Below are 12,061 nucleotides of genomic sequence, written 5' to 3' on the forward strand. Positions count from 1 at the left end.
AACTTGAGCGCTCAACCTGGTCTAAAGTGGCCACATGGTGACAAGTTGAGTGAAGTACATGAAACTCTACGCAATGAAACAAATAGATAAATAAATAACAACATGCAGCGAAACACAACAATACTTGCATTCCATGTTTCTGAATTTGTAACATATTTAGGAATCTGGAAATACAGATCAGTCACTGTGTATCTGAAGGGAATCTGACCTCTAAAAGTCAAAAACATGCAATAAAAACATCACATTGTATTAAAAAAAAAGCTTCCTGAAAGATTCTGACTGCTTGTAAGCATTGTAAATTTTGTCTTTAAGGTAGCACAGCAAGTTCAGAGCTTACTTCATAGGTCTTTGTGCAGCCTGCCGTCACAGATTAAAAACCGTCCATGTCTGACTCAACTCCTCACCCTCCAATACCAAGTACCATTACATTTGGTAATAATACCACTGGTTGGTATAGTGCTTATAAGCTAGGAAAATCTGGCATCAAACAGTACCTGAAAATGTCATACATATGGTATCCAATTATATTATCTCTGGTGAAAACATCGAGGGTGAATTGATACTTATTTCAAAGGCACTATCCAACACTCTTCCCAAATATTCTAATATGTTTTTATAATTGCACCTGTACTAAAATATGTTGGGGAGGGTGTTTTGTGCCTTAAAAAAATATCTAGCCATCCTCGACGTTTTCACCAGCGATAATATCACTGGTAACCATACATATGCAGTTTAATGGTGCTCACTTTATTGACTTTGGATGATTGCAAGGATGAGCCAGGGATTCAAACCAGTTTTAGTAGGTCGCGCACAGATTTTGGAAGTGAGCGCTTAACTTGATGAGATATGTAGCTTGGCTGAAATTGACTTCCACTGTAGAACTCGGAGGTGTTCTGGCACATTTCAGAGCACTACAGTGAATCGCCAGATTTCCAATTGTAACAGAGAGGAACGAAGGACAACTGTATATACATTTCAGGGGAATTAGGAAATTGGTTAGGATTAAAGAAGACTGGGTAAGCATGAGAAACAATCATTGTTTTACAGAACACATAGTTTTGGCTTTTGTAAAGGTATTGTATAGTCATTTGCTGGGCATTCCATTGTGCCATAATATGCAAAGTTACAATTATAATTTGCCAGCAATTAGCAATTATTAGCATCATATGTCTAGATAATCATATCTTCCACCCGGTATTGCCACCATTTATCCAGATACAATCATAATGTGTTTGGTATTATTAACCTCATGTGATCTAGTACTAACATCATATAACTGGCATTGCAATCTCATACACGTTTCTTGATTAAAAGCTCAAGTACTCACTCAATTGTAAATTATGTTCTGTTATATTTAAGCACTAATTCACACTCCGTGGCCAATAGCAGGTTTTAATGTCCCTCATACCAAGGGCATTTAACAAGGGCCAAGGAGCATGACCACCTCGTAATGTAGAGGCGCATTATTGTTATTAGATCATTATACCCAATGTCTGTAGATTGTTCTTCTTAAAACTAGGAGAGACAAAGGAGAAGAATTGGAATGTTGGGTCAAATGACTTACTCCAGACATTAGTTCCCTCTTCCAGTGCATTATCTGCAATGGAACTGTTGCCATTCTTGCATCATTAAGTACCGGGAAGAGTGGGCAGGCTTGGTTGGTAATGGCCTGCTAACGTGAGAAGTGATGGGCCCTAGTGAAACGGGGCACTCACTAGACCTTAGGGCCATTATTAGTCAACCCTGCACACAAACCGGGTGTTTAATGCGAAAGGTTTGCCTGGGCGCCGGCCAGAAATCTGATAGGTTTTTTCAGGAGACAACCGGTGTGTGATGATGGTCTGCTATAAAAAGAGAAAGATGGCTGTCACACAATGTCGAATGGGATGCTAGTCCCTTTTCTTTGCCGCTGTGGCTATATCATCATGCAAGAGCAGGCGGCGAGGGACTAGAAGTTGTCACTACAGGTTAAGTGTCGGAGAAGGGTCTAAGGCAGATGTAGGGGAAAGAACTGGATGTGGTAGGATAGTGAAGACAGGGTGGGGGACATGGGCACGAAAAGAAATGGCAAATCTGAGGGAGCGCCACAGGAGTTGGCATAGAAATGTGGGTTTATACTATAGGTGAAAGAAACTGTTACTAGTCTCCTGATTGGCAGGTGCCACTCCCCATGTGATAAAATGTCTTGTAAAAGTAAAAAGTGACTATCGAGGCTGAGTACCCCAAAAGGAAATACACCAACACGGGTTTACAAAGATACACAGATCTTTATTCTACAACTGAACAGTTTTCAAAGGACAAAGTAGCTATCAGGCCCTCAGTACAACACAGCGAATACCAGCCCTGTTCGGTGTGTGAAGTGAGTGGGGCTGTACATCAGAATATTCGTACCTTTTATACTGTTTTGTAACATGATGTTCAGCCCCTCTGTATGTTAATAATTCCCAATCTAGGGTTTGTGCCGAGTTCACCTCTGACTCGCCCAGCTATATGCATATGGATCACCTTCAGTTTATATGTTCAACCAGTCATAATAGCAACAGTATATTCTTGGATCTAACATAAGCCTTAGTACATATTTTAATACAATGTAGTTCAACAAGTGTTCACGTTTAGTATTTGCACATTGTGCTTAATATATGCTCACGGATTAGCATCATTGGCACAGGTAATCCTCGACCTATGGGTCAACGAAGGGCAAGGTCTCAGTACATGACCCTAACATTTGGCCTACGGGCAGTTTAAGCATTAACATGCATACAGAGGTCAAGACGGCCATGTTACTAACAGAAGAACACTGTCCACCATTTTATAACACAGGGTGACTTTGGAGCAAGAATCAAAATGACAGATGAACCTAAAATGGCGGCTAAATCGATCTAAGGTCAGAACCTTGAAGCGCGGATTTCTTCGCAGAGCGACTGGGCTTAGGCAAATATATACAAAAAATGAGGCACAATATGATTTCCCGTTTGGCAAACCCTCCTTTTGGCCTAAGCAAAGCGCTATACTACTTCTAGTCACTTTTTACGAATAACTCCACGTCTCAACGTCCGTACACCCTGAATCACTATCAGACATATCAATTGCCATAAGATCAGTTACTAAGATTTCTTTCAACACATGTTCATTGGAGTTCTTCTCTGGGGCATATACCTTGCGTTCTAATGTACCCATCGCCTGTGCGCAACATCCCCCTAGCATCGAACATATACCAGGAAGACATTGTATACAACAACAAAGAAACAACACAACTCCTAAAATGATCAGCAAGACCAAAAGTAGCTTCCAACCCCAAGATCGCAAGAATTCCCAGAACCAAGCGCTAAGATCCCAGTTTCCCTCGGGAACATGCACTTCTGAACTTAGGACATGCAGATTCTGTATTGCCTTGAAGATAGTTGGGGAGGCATCTGGCACGAAAACACAGCAAGCGGCCCCTACTAATTTGCATACCCCTCCACGTTCAGCCAGGATGACATCTAATGCCATCCGGTTCTGAAGTGCTACTAACCTTATTGCTTTCTGTTCTAGAGTCATATTATAGAGTTTGTCAGTGGTCCGGTTGATGGTCCTCTCCAGTACTCTCGCTAGTCTCCTGATATCTTCAGAGTTCATTATTTGCCCCCAAAATGAGACAAAGGATTTCGCTACATCGCCTAGAATTTGTGCAGAAGTGTCACCATTCTCGTCCCACCGTGGACGAGCCTCCTTTGAAATCTCTATGGTACTGGTTATGAATACCCCGGGTAACAGAATCCCTAAATAACAAGTTCCCTGCCAATCCCTGGGTAGCCATGGAAATGCTACATTACCGCAAAGTACACAGGTTCGCCTACATACAAAGGTCTGTCCTCGCTATTCAAATTCGCAACGTTGGCGCAACCTTTAAGATCACCCATTGACTGAGTACCATTCCTCTGTATGCGGAAGGAAACTGAATCGGGGCTATGGTTGGTAGTATAGGAAGGAGGCGTGGCATCCTTATTGCCTATAGGAGCCATCTTGAAAGAGATCAAAGATTGAAAAGGGCGGGACAGTCTATCGGAAGGTCTAATAGAAGCAACGTTAAGCTTACTCCTATTTGCAAAGAGCGAACATCCCAAGGGAGTCAGAACACGTTTTTCAAACTGGTTCAAATTAGTCCCATCAAAGTTCCCTGAGATGCTATCGTTCCAGCGACCAAAGAATAATGCTCTAAAAGAAGCATAACATGCAGTTGTCAAAGGTAGAGGATGAATATACCAAACTAGCCCCTTATCCCTGTGCTGCGGTAAATGTTATCAGACCCAGCAATTACATTTGTTAAAAATGGCATGTGTAGCATTTATGATGAGTAATAGTGTATTATTATGATATCTCTGTCTGTGCTGAGAGTCTTTAGGAGATAGAGTATGCAGATGCACGAAAGGAGTGGAAACAGTTGGTACATTTTCAGTAGGCAACAAATTCTCAAACGGATGTATTTCTTCTAGATACCAGAAACCTAAAACAATGACTATTGTAAAACAAATTAACATTATCACAAGACAGCAATATGTTTTCGGGGCCCAAACATTTAAATGTTAATTTCTGTAGCTGGTCACACAGTCTTTTCCTTTTTCCATACGAGCGGGAGCAGTTGCAGGCATTGTAGTCTTCAAACAAAAGCACCAGAGTTATTAGCTGGCGACCTCCAGGCCAAGCGTTTTCTTAGTCCTTCCACAAGCCCTTAGCCAACAGAATCCCCTTGCGAACAATTGATCGGGCCAAAAAGGCAAGCCCTTGATGACTTTTTCTTCTCTGAACGCACAGCCGAACCGTGCAGTAGGTCTATTTTCTTGGACGCAGATCGTACCTTGTGATCCCTGGTACTGATTGATCCGTGAACAATGTGTCGTCACTTCCCGTTGGAAGCGACGAATCAGGTGTGGAATTAGATGCAAGATCCGGAACAGTTTCCGGAAAAAAAACTATTGGAGAGTGTGGAGGCAAAATGGCTGTTTCCCCAGGCCCCACGGGCTCAGGGAGAATCTCTGATGCACTCTTGATGCTGGTTGCTGTTTCGTGGTTGTTGGTTACAGCATTGGTAAGGGGTTCTGCTTCTACTGTATCGTGTGGCACTGGGTTTGGAATCCTCTTGGTGTGCGTCACGTGGATCCAATTCCTCCGGCCTGCTACCGCACCGCAGTCTGTGTGACCAGCAGAACTTGAAAGGGGCCCCGCTAACGAGGTGCGAGGCAAGAAGATCGCTCAAAGGACTTTACAAGGATCTACTCCCCAGGTTGTATGCTGTGACCGGGTCCCTCGTATCGTACAGGTAAAGCCTCTCGCACCTGGTGAAAAACCAAATACAGGTTTTTAGTCAACTGGCTACAGTAATCTGAAAGAAGTACATTTTCAACATCTCACAAAGAATCACATTTTGGAATGTTCCAAATATTAGCAGGCCTCCCCATAACCATCTCAAAGGGAGAGAGCCCAGTCTTAGTTTGATGGGTTGTCCTCATTGATAACAACACGATCGGTAAGGCATCCGGCCATTTTAGTTTGGTGCCGGCACACGTCTTAGCGAGCTTGTTTTTGATGATGCCATTGTGTCTTTCCACTAGTCCAGCACTCTGAGCGTGTCTAGCCAAATGGAACCGTTTATCAATCTGTAATCCCGCACATATCTGCAGAATTACAGCAGTGATAAAGTGTGGACCATTGTCCGACCAGATGACTCTTGGTAACCCGAATCTCGGGAAGTATTCCTTTAACATAGTCTTTGCAGTAGTCATGGCTGTGGCGTATTTGACAGGAAAAGCCTCAAACCATTTGCTAAAAGCACAGATGACGACTAGCACATACTTTAGATTATTGCAGCATTCCATCTCAATAAAATCAAAATGGATGACCTCGAAGGGAAGAAAAGGCGGATCAAAACTACCCCTAGGAGTTGATGTGCCCTTTCCCACATTGTGCTGCAAACAAATCATACATTCCTGAACAAAACGTTCAGCTACTTTAGAGATTTTTTCATTTGCCCATACTTTTTCCAACATTTTTGTGATTTTACGAGCACATATGTGTGTGGGACCATGAGCCATAACAACCATCATCATAATATAGGCGCCAGGAAGTAGCCACTTCCTTTCAACTTTGTCCACACAACACCCATCATCATCAAGTTTCCCCAAGCCCTCAGCCCATTTCTTAGACTCTTCTAACGTTGCGTTGGCTTGAATATCCCTTACGGAACCAATACCCTCATCGTACAGGCATTTGTGGCTTCCCTTGAAGTATACATGTCTGAAGAGAGATCAGTGGCAGTCTGTTTCGCTATCTGATCAGCAAAAGTGTTCCATTTTCCTACATCATCTAAATTCTTCTGATGCGCCGCGCAATTTACGATAGCTAGCTGAGTAGGGAGTGCAAGCGCTGAGAGTAGCCGTACTATCAAGGAGCCATGCTGGATTTTAGTACCATGTGAGGTCAAGAACCCCCTTTCTGACCAAAGTCGTGAACCACCCCAAAGGCACACTGACTGTCAGAGTATATATTTACAGTAAGCCCTTTGGAAAGTTCACAGGCTCGGGTCAATGTTATAATCTCTGCGGCCTGCGCAGAGTTATGTGTGATTCTCTTGGTTTCCACGACCGTGCTCAATGTAGTGATTGCATAAGCAGCTGTGGATGTACCATCCGGGAGTTTGAAGCAGGAGCCATCGCAAATCAGCTCCCCTTGTGGATTGTTCAAAGGGGTATCTTTCAGATCAATTCTACCTTTTGTCTCTTGTTCGGTAGTGTAAAGGCAATCATGTGACTCTCCTTCACTGCAACCAGTACCTTGCGGGAAAGGTAAGAGTTCAGCCGGATTAAGAACACAACATCTCTTAATTTGTATGTGTGGTGCAAACAAGATCAATTCATATCTCGTCAACCGTGCAGATGTGAGGTGTTGCGTTTGAGTTCTGTTCAATAGAACATCCACAGAGTGAGGTACCATTAGGGTTAAAGCGTGGCCTAGGACTATTCCCTCACTCTGTTTTACAGACGCAGCAGCAGCAGTGACAGCTCACAAACATCTTAGCAAAGCACATGCTACAGGATCAAGGGCGGAATTCTTCCCTCCATGTTCCTGCATTAATACAGCCAAAGCACATCCATCACATTCATGCACAAAGAACACAAAGGCCTTTTCATAATTTGGTGTGCCCAAAACCGGTGCAAAGCACAATGCAGTCTTGAGAAAATCAAATGCACGCTGGTGCTCCATTTTCCATGGCAATGGTGAAGAAATGCCCTTCTTCGTCAGAGTCAACATCGGTTTTATCACTAGTGAAAAGTTGGGGGTCCACTGCCTACAGTAAGAAGCCATTCTTATCAAGGCTCTAACTTCCTTCTGTGTATTTGGGACGGACATGCTAGAAATGAGTTTTATCCGTTCAGGCGTCAACCTTCTTCTCTCCTTTGACAGGAGATAGCCTAAATAGGCGACCTCTTGACAACAATATTGAACATTTTTAAGCAAAGCTTTGTGTCCGTGTTTAGCCAGATGAATAAGCAACAACACAGTACCCTCCTTACAAGCAGTCTGTGAGTCAGCAGCTAAAAGCAAGTCATCAACATATTGTAGCAGTGTACAAGTAGAGGGCAACTCAAGGGTGTTGTGCTGCTCTTTCAAAGCCCTACTATAGATGCTAGGACTTTTCGTGTAATCTTGTGGTGCACGGGTGAAGGTAAACGAGCGTCCCCCTAAGGTGAACGTAAACAAGTATCTACTGTCCTTATGTATAGGAATACTAAAGAAAGCGTTCTTTAGATCCACAACACTAAAGTGAGTAGCTGAAGCCGGGATCATAGTTAATATCGTCGTCACATCAGGCACAATAGGAAATTGTGGGGCAGTGATCTTATTGATGGCACGTAGATCAATTATGAAACGAAAAAGAATTGCATTATCGCCTTTTTTGTACACGGGCAAAATCGGACTGTTGCACAAACTACCTGCAATTTCCTCAATCACCCCTCAATGCACAAAATCGGAGACGATGCATTTCAAAGCCTGCTCACCATCAACCGAGATCTTATACTGTGGAATACGTGGCAACCTTACTCCATGTTTCAAGACAATTTTAACAGGTTTGATCAGCAAAACACTGACATCATTGTCATCTATTGCCCATAAACACTCCGAAACATCACTAAATTCCGGCGGCGAAGGTCTGGCCAAGAATTGAGAGACAGAAAGTTGCTGTGGTGAAATCGTCAAACGCACTCCATTAGAAGAACAATGAATTACCGCATTGAATTTCTTCAACAGATTGAACCGCAACAAATTCTCTTCACAATTCAAAGTCAAAAGAAATGGACAATGGTCCGTAAAGGGACCCAAAGAAATAGGTACCGGCGAAGAAACCGGACAGACAACTGGTGTGCCAGAAAACCCTACAGAAACGTTAGTTTGCCCTGACAGTGGAATGTTTGGAACCCGAGAATTATCAATGGAACACTTCTGTGCCCCTGTATCTATCAAGAATAGGTGTTTCCTATTTCCCACTATCATTTCAAAGTAGGGACCTTTCTGATTAACGGGAATAGGCGTTGGTTCCAAACCCTGCTTCGGGCAATTCTAGCGAAACAGAATGTCGTCGAAAGGAAGTTCTTCAGAGAGGTAAGCGGCAGTAGGATGATCAAAAATGTTTCTAGTAGCCACACCTGATGCCTGATTGTCCTGTGAAAAAGGTTGCTTTGAAACCTGTGAAAACTGACCTCTACCAGGGCCCCCTACACACGGGCGACTTCTGGATTGTCTACCCATATTCCCAAATGTGTTATTTGACCTCTGTCGGAGGATCGGGCATTGTGCACGGCAATGACCCTCTTGCCTACAATAAGCACACTGGTTAATGTTTACAGGACCCAAGGGCGAATTACCTTGTGGAACATATTGACCTCTAATTTGTGAATTACCCCCTGTAGGGCCTCTAACAATTTGCTGCAATAATATGTTTGTCTTCAAATCACCTTTCCTTTTTTTGACTCTTTCTTTTTCATGATTAACACGATTCTCATAGTACTGAGCCATGTGCAGTACTTCTGATTGTGGCTTTGCTTACCAAGCGCTCTCAGAAGACATCATTTGCGACTGGATGTCAGGCAGCAATCCACGCACAAATTTGTCTATGAATAATCTTTTCCCAGATTCTGTGCCTAAGTCTTGTCCACTGAAATCTGAAAATACCTGTTCGAACCGATTAAAGAACTCGGTAGCACCCTCAGACTTCCCTTGGACACAGGCAGTAAGCTTGTCCCAAATAATTCTCTTTTCGGGAATTATAGTTTTCGATTTCGTAACTATTCTGTCAGGCAAAGTTAGTATCACCTGAGGTGGTCTTTCACCAGCTGGCCTTTCTCCATCGAGCCTAATCATGTTAGTCCATGTATCTCCTAACCCTGGCACATCATCTACAGTTCTAATCTGTTTCCACAAGTTGACAGGCAGAAGTACGGGAAATAACAAGTCGATATCACTTAAGGTGAATACCGATGATTGCAAAACAGACTATTTCTTTGTAGAATCCTGTCAGATTCTTCCTGATGTCAGGAATGGATTGTTTGATGGTGTTCACTTCCTGTCCCGAGAACGGGATGTTAACAAACTGTGACACATAATGTGCAGGAATGTCATAGGCTTGCGCACCCGTTCCGATATTCACTGGAACCTCGACTTTTGGGACAAGTGTCGGAGAGAACTCTCTCATAGGCAACTGAGAAGTAGGCAACTCCGACCGCTTACTAAGTAACAGAGCCAAATCGAGCGCTAGAGCAGCCGATGAAGTGTCAAACGAAAAAGCTCTCTTGTAAATACTCAATAACTCTGCGGGGCAACAAATCTTTCTTTTTACACACTCATCCTGTAGGTATTCTACCATTACCTGTATCACTTTGCTCCGCATTTCTGGTGTATACTGACTATACGTATCATATACTTCAACGGGAGTTATCGATGTGTCTGTAATCCATCTAATTGCGTCTTTCATGGAAATCCGTGTTTCCTCAGTTAACGATTTACGACAAGGAAGAAACCGTTTCTGGACGAACATAACATCCAAACTATCCCCTGCTTCATCTTCATCGTATAATTTTTCCACCTCCTTTCTATACTCAAGTACCCTCTCAACATGCTCTTTCACTTTCGCTGCAGTGTCTCTAGAAAACGCCAAAATATTTAGATCCCTCAATCCTTGTGGAAGATCTGTATCATTTAGTCTGTCCCACATTACACATAAATGAATCCCTAATCCCTGAATAAAAACGTTTTTCTCAGGAAAATTGTCTATATTAGAGAGAGTGGCATAAACATAAGCTTGATCCCCCTCTCCATGCAATGCTTAGCCCACGCAGTTAACTCATGTTTTTTCTCTGGTGACACAGTATTGCGAGTGCCGACCCTTGATCCTGCTCTGAGGTCTACTACAAGCGGTGTAGAATCACTTGGAAGAGGGAGAGTAGGCAAGTTCAACGGAGGTGCTATCACTGGTACAACATGTAAATGTGGAGGAGCAGGTGGAGGAGCAGCGACAAAAGGAGGACCAACAACTGGAGGAAGAGGAACAATAGGAGGAGCAGAAGGAGGAACAACATCAGGAAGAGGAACATACAGAGGTGGCGCAGTGGCACCAGGCCTTCGTTCATTTAACAATTTATCAATAAGTTTGTCAGAAACATGAAAGTCTTTAGAGGGATAGATCTTCTGGATACCAAGTGAGAAAGCCCTATCCATATTCCTAGCTGACTCAGACTGTTTATTTTGGTCATATAACAACGCTTTTTCGGCGTTCGTCTTATGACAGCGTGCATGTTTTTCTATACTCTTGAGTTGCTTTAAAGCTTCTTTTTTCCAATTCTGTAATACATCAAATGCTGCAGGTCTAGCCTTTTTCTTCAATAATAAAGATTCTAAGTACTCAATACGAGGGATTTCAAAACTACCATTGATTGGCCACTGAAGTTCGGAAGCATGTCTAGTTTGTCTGTGCCAAATATCATTAAACACTATATTACCAATGCCATGCTTACAGTACATAGTACAAGCCAGCGACCCCTCCTGTGGTGTCGGACGGCTAAATTCCAAAGATTGTCTGTCCTTGCGGAATAATGCCCTGAAGCAGGCAGACAATTTCCCAGGCATATCAGAATACTGGTGTTACCTGGTCAATGATTGCACTTGCAAGTGTAATACGCCTAAACAAATTATCAGGATACTTAAGAATCGGGTCATGACTCACCTGATCAAATCCTAAGGAGGTCCGATCGGATTTCAAAATTTTCTAACAAAGTTTATGTCGTGTTTGGTGATTTTGACAAATCTGCCTGCCTCGATATATGGACCCTCGTCAAGATGCCGACTCGGACCACGTGCTCACCATCCAGGGTTCGGGCCATGCAGCGCTGCTGAGGTGTCGCTTCTCATTCAGGAAAGGGGCCCCCTTTACACCGTCCGATCCAGGTCCAATAGCCGCGTCAACCTTCAACGAGCTGGCATCAATCTTGAGGGTCCCTATTCGGGTGCCATCTGTAAAAGTAATAAGAGAATATCGAGGCTGAGTACCCCAAAAGGAAATACACCAACACGGGTTTACAAAGATACACAGATCTTTATTCTACAACTGAACAGTTTTCAAAGGACAAAGTAACAGATAGCTATCAGGCCCTCAGTACAACACAGCGAATACCAGCCCTGTTCAGTGTGTGAAGTGAGTGGGGCTGTACATCAGAATATTCATACCTTTTATACAGTTTTGTAACATGATGTTCAGCCCCTCTGTACGTTAATAATTCCCAATCTAGGGTTTGTGCCGAGTTCACCTCTGACTCGCCCAGCTATATGCATATGGATCACCTTCAGTTTATATGTTCAACAAGTCACAATAGCAACAGTATATTCTTGGATATAACATAAGCCTTAGTACACATTTTAATACAATGTAGTTCAACAAGTGTTCACATTTAGTATTTACACAACATTGTGCTTAATATATGCTCACGGATTAGTATCATTGGCACAGGTAATCCTCGACCTATAGGTCAACGAA

The sequence above is a fragment of the Ambystoma mexicanum genome, chromosome 5q (genome assembly GCF_040938575.1).
Source record: "Ambystoma mexicanum isolate Mex_15411 chromosome 5q, UKY_AmexF1_1, whole genome shotgun sequence".
Classification (NCBI taxonomy): Eukaryota; Metazoa; Chordata; class Amphibia; order Caudata; family Ambystomatidae; genus Ambystoma; species Ambystoma mexicanum.